Source organism: Triticum aestivum, chromosome 7A, assembly GCF_018294505.1.
Source record: "Triticum aestivum cultivar Chinese Spring chromosome 7A, IWGSC CS RefSeq v2.1, whole genome shotgun sequence".
NCBI lineage: Eukaryota > Viridiplantae > Streptophyta > Magnoliopsida > Poales > Poaceae > Triticum > Triticum aestivum.
This window is the reverse complement of record NC_057812.1, coordinates 646,561,639-646,573,355: the sequence shown is the minus strand read 5'-3', so window position 1 is coordinate 646,573,355 and position 11,717 is coordinate 646,561,639. Positions and strand designations below refer to the sequence as shown.

The window sequence follows — 11,717 nt, the reverse complement described above, 5'->3', positions numbered from 1 at the left end:
GTAGCTTTTGTGATTGTAACGAAACTATAAGGCACCTCTTTCTAGATTGTCCGCTGGCTAAGATTCTTTGGCGTTCGATTCATATTGCTTTTAATATTACTCCACCTACCTCTATCAATATGTTATTTGGAACATGGCTTGATGGGGTTAACTTGGATGTAGCAAGACACATTCGTGTCGGAGTGTGTGCCTTGTTATGGGCAGTATGGAACTGCAGAAATGATTTGGTTTTTAACAGAAAAACAAACTTTCACTTTTTGCAGGTTATCTTCAGGGCCACAGCATTGATCCGTATGTGGTCGTTACTCACTCCGACGGAGGCCAGGAGGCGTTTGGCTACTGCGTCTACCCGATGGGAGATGGTAGCTCGGGGTATTTTCAACCGGTTTGGATGGCGGTCATGTAATAGGATAGGCATGTAGTGCTCCTATTTTATTTGCCAGCCGGTTGTGGCTTCTTGATTAGGCTCGCTTGAGCAGCTTGTTTTCTTTTCGTACCTTCAGATGTTGGAGATTTTTGTGACTGCTTTTGTTTTTTAATTATGAGCCGTATGCATCTTTCTGATGCAGAGGCCGGGGTAATACCCCTTTTCTTAAAAAAATGCAAAACATGCCGCCTCATCAACTCTCTTGCATGTATTTTTTGTATGCAACTAACACAATCAAGATCCCGCAGCAGCGCACATGGAATCATGTAGGTCCATCATGGTGTTCTGCAGGTTAAAAACTGTAGGTGCGGCTGAACATGCCAGTGACCTACGTACAAGCAACCTGTGTCACAGGACACCGGGTAATCGTTCCAATTATGTTATATTTATAGCCCATGTAGGCACGTGACACCGGTAAAATCTGTTGTTGGACACCGGCGAGAGGCCACCAGCGACTGAGCGCTCGCGCAACCCATCTACTGGCCCATATGCAGCCCATCTGATCGATCGACCCAAAGAAAAGCTGATCGATTGATCGGCTTTGTGTGTATGTGCGCATATTGTCTTTTGGTTTCTCCCCTCCTCCAGCGAATCCTCATGGCCTCGTCCTCGTCCTATGGGACAACCCGTGGCTCACCATCGCATGGCGGCATGCTGACTTTTTCCCTAGATGGCTGGATTAGTGGAGAAAATATCAAGGCAAGGTAACTCCCTCATCTTTTTGAAGTCCAAGCCTCGGCTAGGGTTTTGAACCTCAAAGGTCTTACAATTGAGAATTAGGTTATGGTACTTATCCAAATTTGAGGAGTGGTTCCCATCTGTTTCAGATTTGGATCACTATGATATTCCAAAATTTTATTCTGATTTACATCTATTTGAGAATTGGATCACTCTGCTTTTTCAGGTTTTCATGGTGATTTTCCATGAAAACCAATCATCTCTGTTTCCTTAGTTTGAATTTTTCTATATATATAATCAATTAGTATTTCTAGTTAAACACTTCATTTTGCTATTTTGGCAAGCATTTTTACTACCGTCCGTTTTAAATTGTTGAGTGTTATTTTTATGCAAACCATGTACTGCAAGTATGATTGTAAACTGTCTGCTAAATCTTCATGATAGCGCTGCAATTGCTGTAGGGGAGTCTCCGGCGTGGTCACTACAATGTGGCAACTGCTATGAAATTCTCAAATTCAGCAAAAACATCCAAATATCATCTATTCCCGATGAAAAATTACCCGCTATGCTATAGCTGCTGAGAGAGTCTGCCCCGATTTCCCCCCTTGAATAAAAGCAATCACTACATGGGACACCGGGACATTTTCGTCCTGGGTCCGCCCCTGCATGCCACCAAGTTGGACATGGCGTGCTCCATCATCATGATGTTCGAAGCCACCCAAGAACACTCAATCTCCCCAACCGCAACATCAGATGGAGCCAAGAAATTAGGCAGAGTGAGTTGCAATCGTTTTACATGTAAAGTTTGACAACTAGTTTGCAAGAGCATGCTGGAATACAATCATCCCTACCAAGAAAAGAGGCATCTCAAAGTTATGATGAAATTTGTTTTTCCTTGGCTGAGATGGCTATGGACATTGTACTTATGGGCTGTTGGGGTATTTGGTCCAATAGAAATGATAAGATCTTCAGACAAGCTGCCCCACACATCCCTCCGTGGCTCTACTACCTGAATCAGGGACTGGAAGTGGCGCTCTTATTAGAGCAAAACAAGCAAAGGCACAGAAGCTCCAGACCTGGATATGTAATAATTTGTAGTTTTCTATGTTTCCTAAAGTTGGCATTCGCTGATTGCCTTCCTTTGTAATCATCTCTGTAGTATTTGTGTATACCAGTTTGGTGAACATATACTTTCGGCAAGTATATGTAACAGAGATTTTTTTTATTATGTTGGCATAATGATGTACTTGTGTGCCTATTTTCGTAGTTGTTCCGTCAAAGGTTATAAAAAAATTTGATGCAAGGTTATACAAATCATATTCTTTTGTTCGTTAAGTGAAATTAAAAATTGCTTTCCACTCATCTTGAATAATATCATCTGGAGCATGAAAAATATCTCCACCATTCACATTCATCTTGACTAAGAAAAGAAAGAAAACAAATAACCAATTGATTTTGTGTCAAGATAGACGCCCTCTTCGAGTTTTTGTATTAACTTCTAAAATACTGTTCTATCATGGACAAACATGCATAACTTATTTTAGAAAGCACCCATAGTAAAATATGAAGGCGATATTTGGGACGTATGTATAGAAAACTTTTACAGATTAGACTGCCGATATTATTTTAAGTACTTTTAGTAGGAAAAGAACTTGAATAATCATATGCGTAGATTAGTCCAAAAGTATTTTTAAAATATTATAAAAAGTAATAAACCGGTGTTATCATTTTTCCACGAATACGCGCAGAGCGTATCATTGCATTGATAGAAGGAAAAATACAAGTTTAGCGGTTGCCAAACCACGTATACAGGAGGGCATGGAGGCGGACCCTAGGAGCATGAGGGGTGATGCTCAGCCCCAAGACTAGAGTTCAGTTTACATCGAATATTTGTAGCCCTTTGGCACCGGCATTAGAGCATGCCCACGCTTCGTCCTGGATGGCACGAGGTCAGGGAGAGAGGACTACATGCCGTCGAAGATGCATGTTTTTCGATGCTTCCATGCCATCCAGGCGCAGAGACGGACAATGGAAGTGAAGCCCTTACGCAGGCTGGGATGGAAGGACGCCGTCGCTGCAGCCCACCATTCATAGAGAGGTGATCGAAGTCCCATCCTATGGCATGGAGGTGAAACGGCACCATGACATAACCTGGCGCCAAACTTGCCAGGAGAACACACAACCAACTAGCAGGTGGTGGATGGTTTTGATATCTTGGTCGCATAGCACGCATCTGGCAGGTGCAGTAGACCTCGGTTAGCAAGACGCTCCGTTGTCCAGCATCTGTCGAGATGAGCAAGCCATAGGAAATTGGTTAGAGACTTCGTTATCTTATGCTTCCTACCAAACTTGGGCTCTCAGGACGTCTCTACCAATACAAAACACGAACAACTTAATTGTCCGAAGAGCATAATTAATGTAGCGAAAACTTAGAAACTCTTCGGTGACGTCCGGAATTTTGCGAGACGACTGCACAGGTGCAAAACTCCCGCACTCCTATTCAAGTTGGACATCCGGAAGGCCTTCGATTCGGTCAAGTGGGAGTTTATTCTCGAGCTTCTCCAAAAAAAGGGGTTCCCAAGCAAGGTCCGGAATTGGATCGCCGCACTTCTCTGCACTTCCTCTTCACGGATCCTTTTGAATGGGGTGACTGGGCCGACGATTGTACATGGCCAGGGCCTCCGCCAAGGCGACCCGCTTTCGCCTCTCCTTTTTGTGATTGCAATCGACCTCCTGCAACAGATCCTAGAACTCGCAACACGAAAGGGCCTCTTCCACAAGATTCGTGGTAGGAGGGCCATGGCGAGAACATCCCTCTACGCGGACGATGCAGCCGTGTTCATGGCCCCTATCAAGAGCGATGTCGACAACCTGGCGGCAATTCTAAAGGGATTCGTGGAGGTGACTGGTCTTTGCACCAACTTCCAGAAAAGCTCAGTTGTACCCATCCGCTGCTCCCGTGTCCGATTGGGCCATGTCCTACAGAGTTTGCCTGCAACTAGGACCTCCTTCCCGATGAGATACCTGGGCCTCCCGCTCTCGATCTGGCAACTCAAGAAGGTGGACCTACAATTCCTAGAGGACAAGGTTGCCAACAAACTGGTTACTTGGGAGGGTCAAAACATCACTACCATTGGCCGCACGGCCATTGTCAGGTCTCTGACCACCTCCCAGGTGATATACTTTATCACACCGCTTGTCGTCCCTCCGGGCACACTGCACAATGTCAACAAGCTGGAGCGGGCATTTTTATGGTCGGGTTCAGACAAGACCACCGGGGCTAAGTGTAAGGTCAACTGGGAGGTGGTTTGCCGTCCAATCCAATATGGAGGACTAGGGGTGCTGAACACTGACAAATTTGCTCGGGCTCTGAGATTGCGCTGGCCTTGGTTTGAATGGAAGGAACCAAGCAAGATGTGGGTGGGCACAGAAAACCCATGCGACGAGGCCGACCTTGAATTCTTCTATGCTTCCACCACCATCATTTTGGGGAATGGGGCTAAAACGCCATTCTGGGACTCCCCATAGTTGCTAGGGCGCAAGCCTAAGGAGATTGCACCGCTCATTTACGAGGCCTCCTCAAGAAAAAACTGGAAGGTGCGGGAAGCTATTAAGGACAATGCTTGGATTTTAAAGATAAGGTCAGACACTGTGGTATCCGTTGACCACATAAGGGAATTTTTTACCCTTTGGATGCTTTTACTTGACGTCATTCTTGACGAGCACTCCGAAGATGACATCTTCTGGAAGCACACAACTAACGGGCAATACTCGGCCGCCTCCGCTTATAAAGCACAATTCTTGGGCATGGTTAATTCTCCCATGGAGCAAATGGTGTGGAAGGCTTGGGCACCGCCAAAAGTCAAGTTTTTTGCTTGGCTTGCTTTACAAGACCGGATTTGGACGGCGGATAGATTGGACAACCGTGGGTGGCAAAATTGTGGCCATTGCCCTCTTTGTGGGAGGAAGCAAGAAACAGGGGCTCACCTTTTCTTCAAGTGCCGCTTCACCAATAGGTTGTGGAGACTGGTCATCGACAAGCTAAGTCTCGACCATATGGACCCTTCCAGTTGGCACCTTGAAGCCTCCGTCAAGGAATGGTGGGCGAACATGACCGGCATGGATATCCCAATAGGAAGGCCATGGCCTCCCTCACAATGCTTGTTTCATGGACCGTCTGGAACGAGAGGAACGCACGCATCTTCCGTCACAAGAGCGCGCCGCCGCCGATCCTAGTCAACAACATTCTTACCGACGGTAGACTATGGGTGACGGCAGGAGCTAAAAAACTAGGGGACATTCTAGTACGTGAGTAGTTGCCATGTGGCGTGTTATCATGGGTTGTAAACAATCAAACTCTATTCTCCTCTTAATTAAATGATGAGGCAAATCTTTTGCCTCCGTTTTGAAAAAAAAAACAAATCCGATATAAAACCTCCCAACATGAAATATATTTATTCATGTGCAAATATATGCAACACGCCAACACCACCTAGACACACGCTCCAATCAGGAACTTCCACGCAATCTCTCGAACGACATGTACAACACACATTGCATCTATAACAATCACCCACTTCACTCCCTAAAAAAAAATTCAAACACTCACCCACATGTATTGTAGATAGTTCAATACTTAGATAACGGGTGCAATGCACGGATGCCGGTAGTCCGATCATGGCTCAAGCTTCGGGGGCAGCTCAGCTTTGGGGAACGGCGGCATTTCCAGCTTCAGGCCCTCTGGCACAGCTGGTTGTGGTAACTTGGGCTCTTTAGGCACCTCCGGTACCTCAGGGTGAGGCACATGGGGCTACTTTGGCATGGAATGGTGTGGCATTTCAGGCTTCGGTAACTCTGGCATGGCAGGGGGCGGCAGCTGCTCGTGCTCCTTTGGCACCTCTGAGGCTCTGACACAACGGGGTGTGGCACTTGAGGCTTGGTGTCTCCAGTATGACCGAGTGCGGCAGTACGTGCTCCTTTGGTACCTCCGGCACGACAGGGTGCGGCACTTGAGGCTCCATTGGCACAGCAGGATGCGGTAGTTTAGGCTTCGGGAGCTCGGGCATAGTAGGGTGTGGCGGCAGTTCGGGCTTTGACACCTCCGGCACGACGGGTCCGGGACTGCAGACTACTTTAGCACTATGGCGTGTGGCACTTTGGGCTCTTTTGGCACCATGGGGCACAGCAGGGTGCGGCAGTTCACGCTTCGGCATAGTAGGGTGCGATGGGAGTTCAGGCACCCTACATGGTGTTCTTGCCCAGCATGGTCAATGCCGTGTGCTTCTTGTCTGTGTGCATCGATCAGCCAGAGGCAACTTCTTGCTATGATGGGTGGGAGATAAGAGAACGCTGATACTATATATAGCACTCCAAAATCCAGATGGGCACACTACTAAGCTCCGTACACTAACATAATATAAGACGTTTTTACAGTTCAATTTAGTAACTAGTCTGACTAAACTATGGTGCCTTGGAGGCCTGTTGGTAGGTCACCTGCATCTCGGTGGTTGTTTACTGACTTCGGTCTTATGCGTGATCAATCTCTGCGTATATTTAGACATGGGCGATGATATGTTTCGGTGATACGCAATGTACATTTCAAGCTCTAGTGTCTACTCTGCTCTCAAATCAATGCATGTTCCGGTAATTGGTCGGCTTGGCTGCTCAGCTGCAGCGCAGACGCGAAGAACGGCTCTGGCCTAGCCATCGCTGATGGGACCATGGCGCACGCCCGGTGCCTCGCCACCAGTAGCCCTCGCACCTACTCTGCCATCCTGGCTTCTAGTTTGAGCAACGACGTTGAGCTGAGCCTTTGTGAGGTCAGTTCTTCTACCAACCAAAAGGCATGTAGAAATTCTTATTCATCACGATTTCTGCCAGGTTTAACCAAGAACAACAATTCGAACCCAATATCTGGCCCAGCAAACAAACAAAATTCTGCACAAAGGTCAGGTCACTGCTTTGTTGGAACGGTAGTAGTAAAAAACACTAGAACAGCTCCTAAAAAACCAACATGAACTTAGAATTTCATCAGATCATATTAACATTCGACCACAGGATACTGTCACTGTGCAAACATTTTACCTTTGGCCCGGAATTAATATGAGAGTAGAAGAAGCTTGTGTAGTAATACAAGTATACAACACAAGGGACTGGGCACACAGGCATCCAGAGTCTTGATCATATGTTGTTAAAGTGACCCAGCTGAGCAACAAACACACTACCTAAAATACTGTGAAATGAAGATTTTCACTTCGATTTGAGTACCACTCTTGCTGATCAGACGCGCCGTTTGATCGCCTTCGGGCAAGGGATGAAACTCTAGTGTTCCCCTCATAATCTCGTCACCACAATCAGAGTGCAGATCCAATTCAATTACCAGCACCTTGTACAATGGCACCGCAAGCAGATGTCCAGCCAAAGGAATCAGTTCTCCTGATCGTGCACATATGCCCTTCACATCTTCGTTGTAGAAAAGCACGCAGCCAATATCAAACAGCTCGCTGCGAGCGACAATTCTCCCAAAAAGGCAGATAGGATCTTTTACATCGCGATGGGTAAGCCTCACAGCAACTTCGCATTCAACTCCCTGGCTCAAGATGGCATAGGTCACCTCCACGGGACCATAAGGAGTATTGGCAATATCTAATAACGGCCTGTCGAATGTGGGGTCCTCTCGGTATAAAAGCACACTCTTCTTCCAGGTTTCTTCAATAGAGCTATCTTGACTGTTGTCATCAAGATGGATGCGGAACCGACAGGTCCATCTGCTGAGATGGCTCTTCCAGGACCAGTTAGCACAAGATTACCCTGTTCCATAGAAAATAGAAGTGATTTACATTTGCCTCATTAAAGGTACCACACTATGTCTCAATAGATGTAAACCTGATTAACTAAGCAAATATATACTATGCCCATCCTATATACATAAGTTGATCCTCACTATCATATTTATCTCAACATGCACACATGCCACCTCATCAAAGGCCCGCCACTACATGCATGGGAAAAAGTTTTTCATTATTAGTTGATCTCATGCACACCTTTCACCTCACCACACATGTCACCTCATCAAAGGTCCACTCAACATGCAAGAAAAAAAGTTTTTCATTACCTTATGCCACATTCAAAATATTTTCTAAGTACACAATAATCAGATACAATATATAATATTTTTTAGCTTTAGTTCATACATTATTAATTCAACTATGGAAACTTCAACAATCAAATCACTGAAATATATTGCAATTGATTCCCGCAGCAACGCGCGGGGTATTCTCTAGTTCCATTTACTAGTGAAGCCAGTCCAGATGGACGTTCGAGTTCTCAACTGTTTTGCAAAAACTTTATCATCTCTCCTTGGCAAAGCAGTTGCTGAGGGCAAAAGGCTTTCTTTCTTCTATTATCAACACACGACTGTAGTAATAAGTTTGTAATACTCTCTGCACATATTAACAGGATAAATCAAGGAATATACTTAGAGCCAGCATGTCCTCTTAATAACTAGCTTTGCAGACTAAGGAACGAAGCAGTGCCTGGTACGATGGGTGGTTACCACTGTATATAGATTGGGGCTCCTAATGAGCAGTCAGCTACCCAGAGCCGTTAAGCTCTTAATACAATGGCCAGATTCACCCCTCATCTAGTGTTAGAACTCATCCAAACTTTATCTCCAGGGAGGTATTACATGCAGGATTCAAATTTCATTGAAATTGTCAAGTTCAGAAATTTGAAATACTTAGGTACGGTGGGTTCAGGAATGTTGACATCTCGGATGAAACTACAAGATTCTGTTGGCTAATTAGCACTTGATGGCCGAATTGATTTCTGATTACTAATAAAAATTTAAAAATCATAAATTTTCGTAGTACCAGCATTGAACCTTAAATGCGCCCTCTAATATCTTCCATGCAGTGTTTTGAAATCTATGTACTACTTCCAAACAAATATCCAGCAGCAAAAGTCGTCGATTTTGTCATTTATTTTTTAGGGAAATGTAATTCCAAACTTGTGCTGGCAGTTGCAAGATCAAATGTCAGGGGTAGAAATTTGTAACTAATTTTCAGAACTGAAATAGTCAGAATTTTCTTATTCTTAATCTCAAAATAAATATGTATTCGAGCTGGCAAATTAAACAAATATATAGTACTCCCTCCGTAAACTAATATAAAAGCGTTTAGATCACTGAAATAGTGATCTAAACGCTCTTATATTAGTTTACAGAGGGGGTTGTTTTGAAATCTATGTACTTCTTCCCAGAAATTTTGTGAACTTTGCTAGTGGATATGAAGATTGCATGAGAAGTGTGTAGCGCACACAATACATCCCGCATCGCCCTTTCCTTCCAGGCCAAATGCACCGCTACTAACCCACCAAGCCATGTGGCAACGTGCACTTCCCTGGCCCTACCTCGCCTCCACTTCGCCTACTGTTGTCTCATCTCTCGTCGCCACCACCAGCTTCGAAGCCAGATCCACCATCATGTCCCATCGCATGCTAACATCATCCTCCTAACCAGCCTACCAGCCAACTTTGCCCACCGCCCTGTTGCACCTCCAGGAAGCCACTGGCCATGCCACTACACCCTGTTGCCAGAGCACAGGGAGTAGCTCGGCACTGGAGCTGGCGAGTTTCAAGGCGATCTAATGGTGAATAAATAGAGAAAGAGATGGCTAGCTCTCAGTCAATCGAGAGTTTGCACATTACAGCATACAGTGTTTTGAAGGAGATGTACCTTCCTTTAACATCATGATTCATTTTCAACAATGTGCTATCGTCATGACACTATATTTACTTCAGCAGTATAGTTTCCTGATTAGAGATACTTTGGACACACTGGATGAAAGAAAGCCTGCACCAACAGATATGATAGTGCACCTTTGATGGTTTCTAAACATGCAATTTTAGTCTCGAACATTTGTCTAGGGAAGTAACAAGCAAACAGAGTGGATAACAATAATCCCCACTCGCCGGCTACTGATATTTCACTTAAACATGAACATTCAGATATGGTCTACTTTGCGTTCTAGTACATTCATTGCTAGTTTCTTCACAAGAAAATAAAATAAAATAATATTTTTTAAAAAAATAAAAGGTAGAGATAGCTCTACCTTGCATATTTCAAACAGGCATAAGCCTGAAGACCAAAAGGTCCAGTACAAGAACCATATGAGGCGCACCAAAGGTGCAGAGTTACAAACGTCCAAAGAAAAGAGGAGCCCAAGTTTATATACGCAGTTGGATTATTTCAGTTATGCCATTCCATATTTTGAGTTGCAGAAATCTTTCTTGTGGCATAATACAATTTCTTCTTCAGCCCTAAACAAAAAAGAATCAAGATTGAAATGGAGTTGATCGGTATAGTGGATAATTGGTAAGAATCTGCACCTGCCAATCACAAGGTTGTGGGGCGACGGGGTCGTCATGGCGGCTCCTTGCGAAGACCACAGAAGACTGAGATGAATATGCGCCAGCAATACAGACCATGCCACAGGGCGGGAGTCTCTTTCCTTGGGAGGAGGCGGCTGCATCAGGGACACGCACGGCAAAAACCTCCGCCAGATTGCTCCCATAGAATGGTGTCAGCATACCTTAGGGCATACGCATGCAACTGCTCATCATTCGGGCCATCATAGCCAGTTGCAGCTGCCATGGGGACTTGCGTAGCAACAATGCCCTCTCTTTTTGGGTTGGAACTTGCTTTTGGGGAGGCTGGTGGCTGAAATCTCAAAGCTCCCTGTATGTTGAACATGATGTTAAAGTCCTGATTGATCATAGTTTATTTGTTTTTGTTGTAGATCTTGTTTGTTGCTAAGTGCAAAAGATCATCAAATACAGACAGGCTCCAAACAGATCTATAGAAATTACAATTAAGTTAGCTCCAAAAAATACAAACTTGCTATCCTCCCATCAAAGCATTTGCATCTTATGACATGCCATCATCCATCGTATTTATAACAGAGAAGCATGAAGTTCTTACATAGTCCCATACATATGCTGCACCATCCTACTGTATTCAGGGGTGGATCCAGACTTAAAATTACCCGGTGTCCATATAGAAGAACACATGCCTACGTATCAAACAATTGAATGGCCTACACACTAAGCTAATAAGTGCGTGCAAATTGCACCCGGTGCCAGTGACACCGGATAGCTATACGTAGCTTCGCCCCTGACTGTATTCATATGCATGCATCCATAAAAGGTACTGTATAATACAAGGAACATTGTTGTGTGTGGGGGGGGGGGGGGGTGCCTTCTGTTTGCGGGGTGAGGACGACAGTCGGGGATGGGGTATCCGACGGCGGCCGATGCAGGGGAGGACGAAGGCCAAGGGGAAGAGGGCCTCGATCGCTGATGCAGGGGAGAGCAGCGGCAATTGGAAGCGCTCGACGCTGGTAGAGAAAGAGCCGCTCGATTGCTCGGACGAAGGCGGAGTCTACGGCGTGGCCGTAAAGGCCGCCGCCGGCGGCGGCCTACTGTTCGGGGGAGGAGGAGCGGAGAAATTTGGAAATCGAGAAATAAGAGTTCCAGTCACTCCCGGGCTCTCTCAGCGATTAGGGATTCTCGGCCGTTGGATCGGTTCCCTTGATGCGTTTTCATCCGTTGGATC

The 11,717-nt window shown here is 45.4% G+C and overlaps 2 pseudogenes; both read right to left on the bottom strand.

Annotated features, from left to right (window-relative positions):
- Window positions 1–5,780: 5,780 nt before the first annotated feature.
- On the bottom strand, window positions 5,781–6,812 carry LOC123153638 (protein PELPK1-like; annotated as a pseudogene).
- Window positions 6,813–7,325: 513 nt separating this feature from the next.
- LOC123150042 (60 kDa jasmonate-induced protein-like) lies at window positions 7,326–10,757 on the bottom strand (annotated as a pseudogene).
- Between the last annotated feature and the right edge of the window lie 960 nt (window positions 10,758–11,717).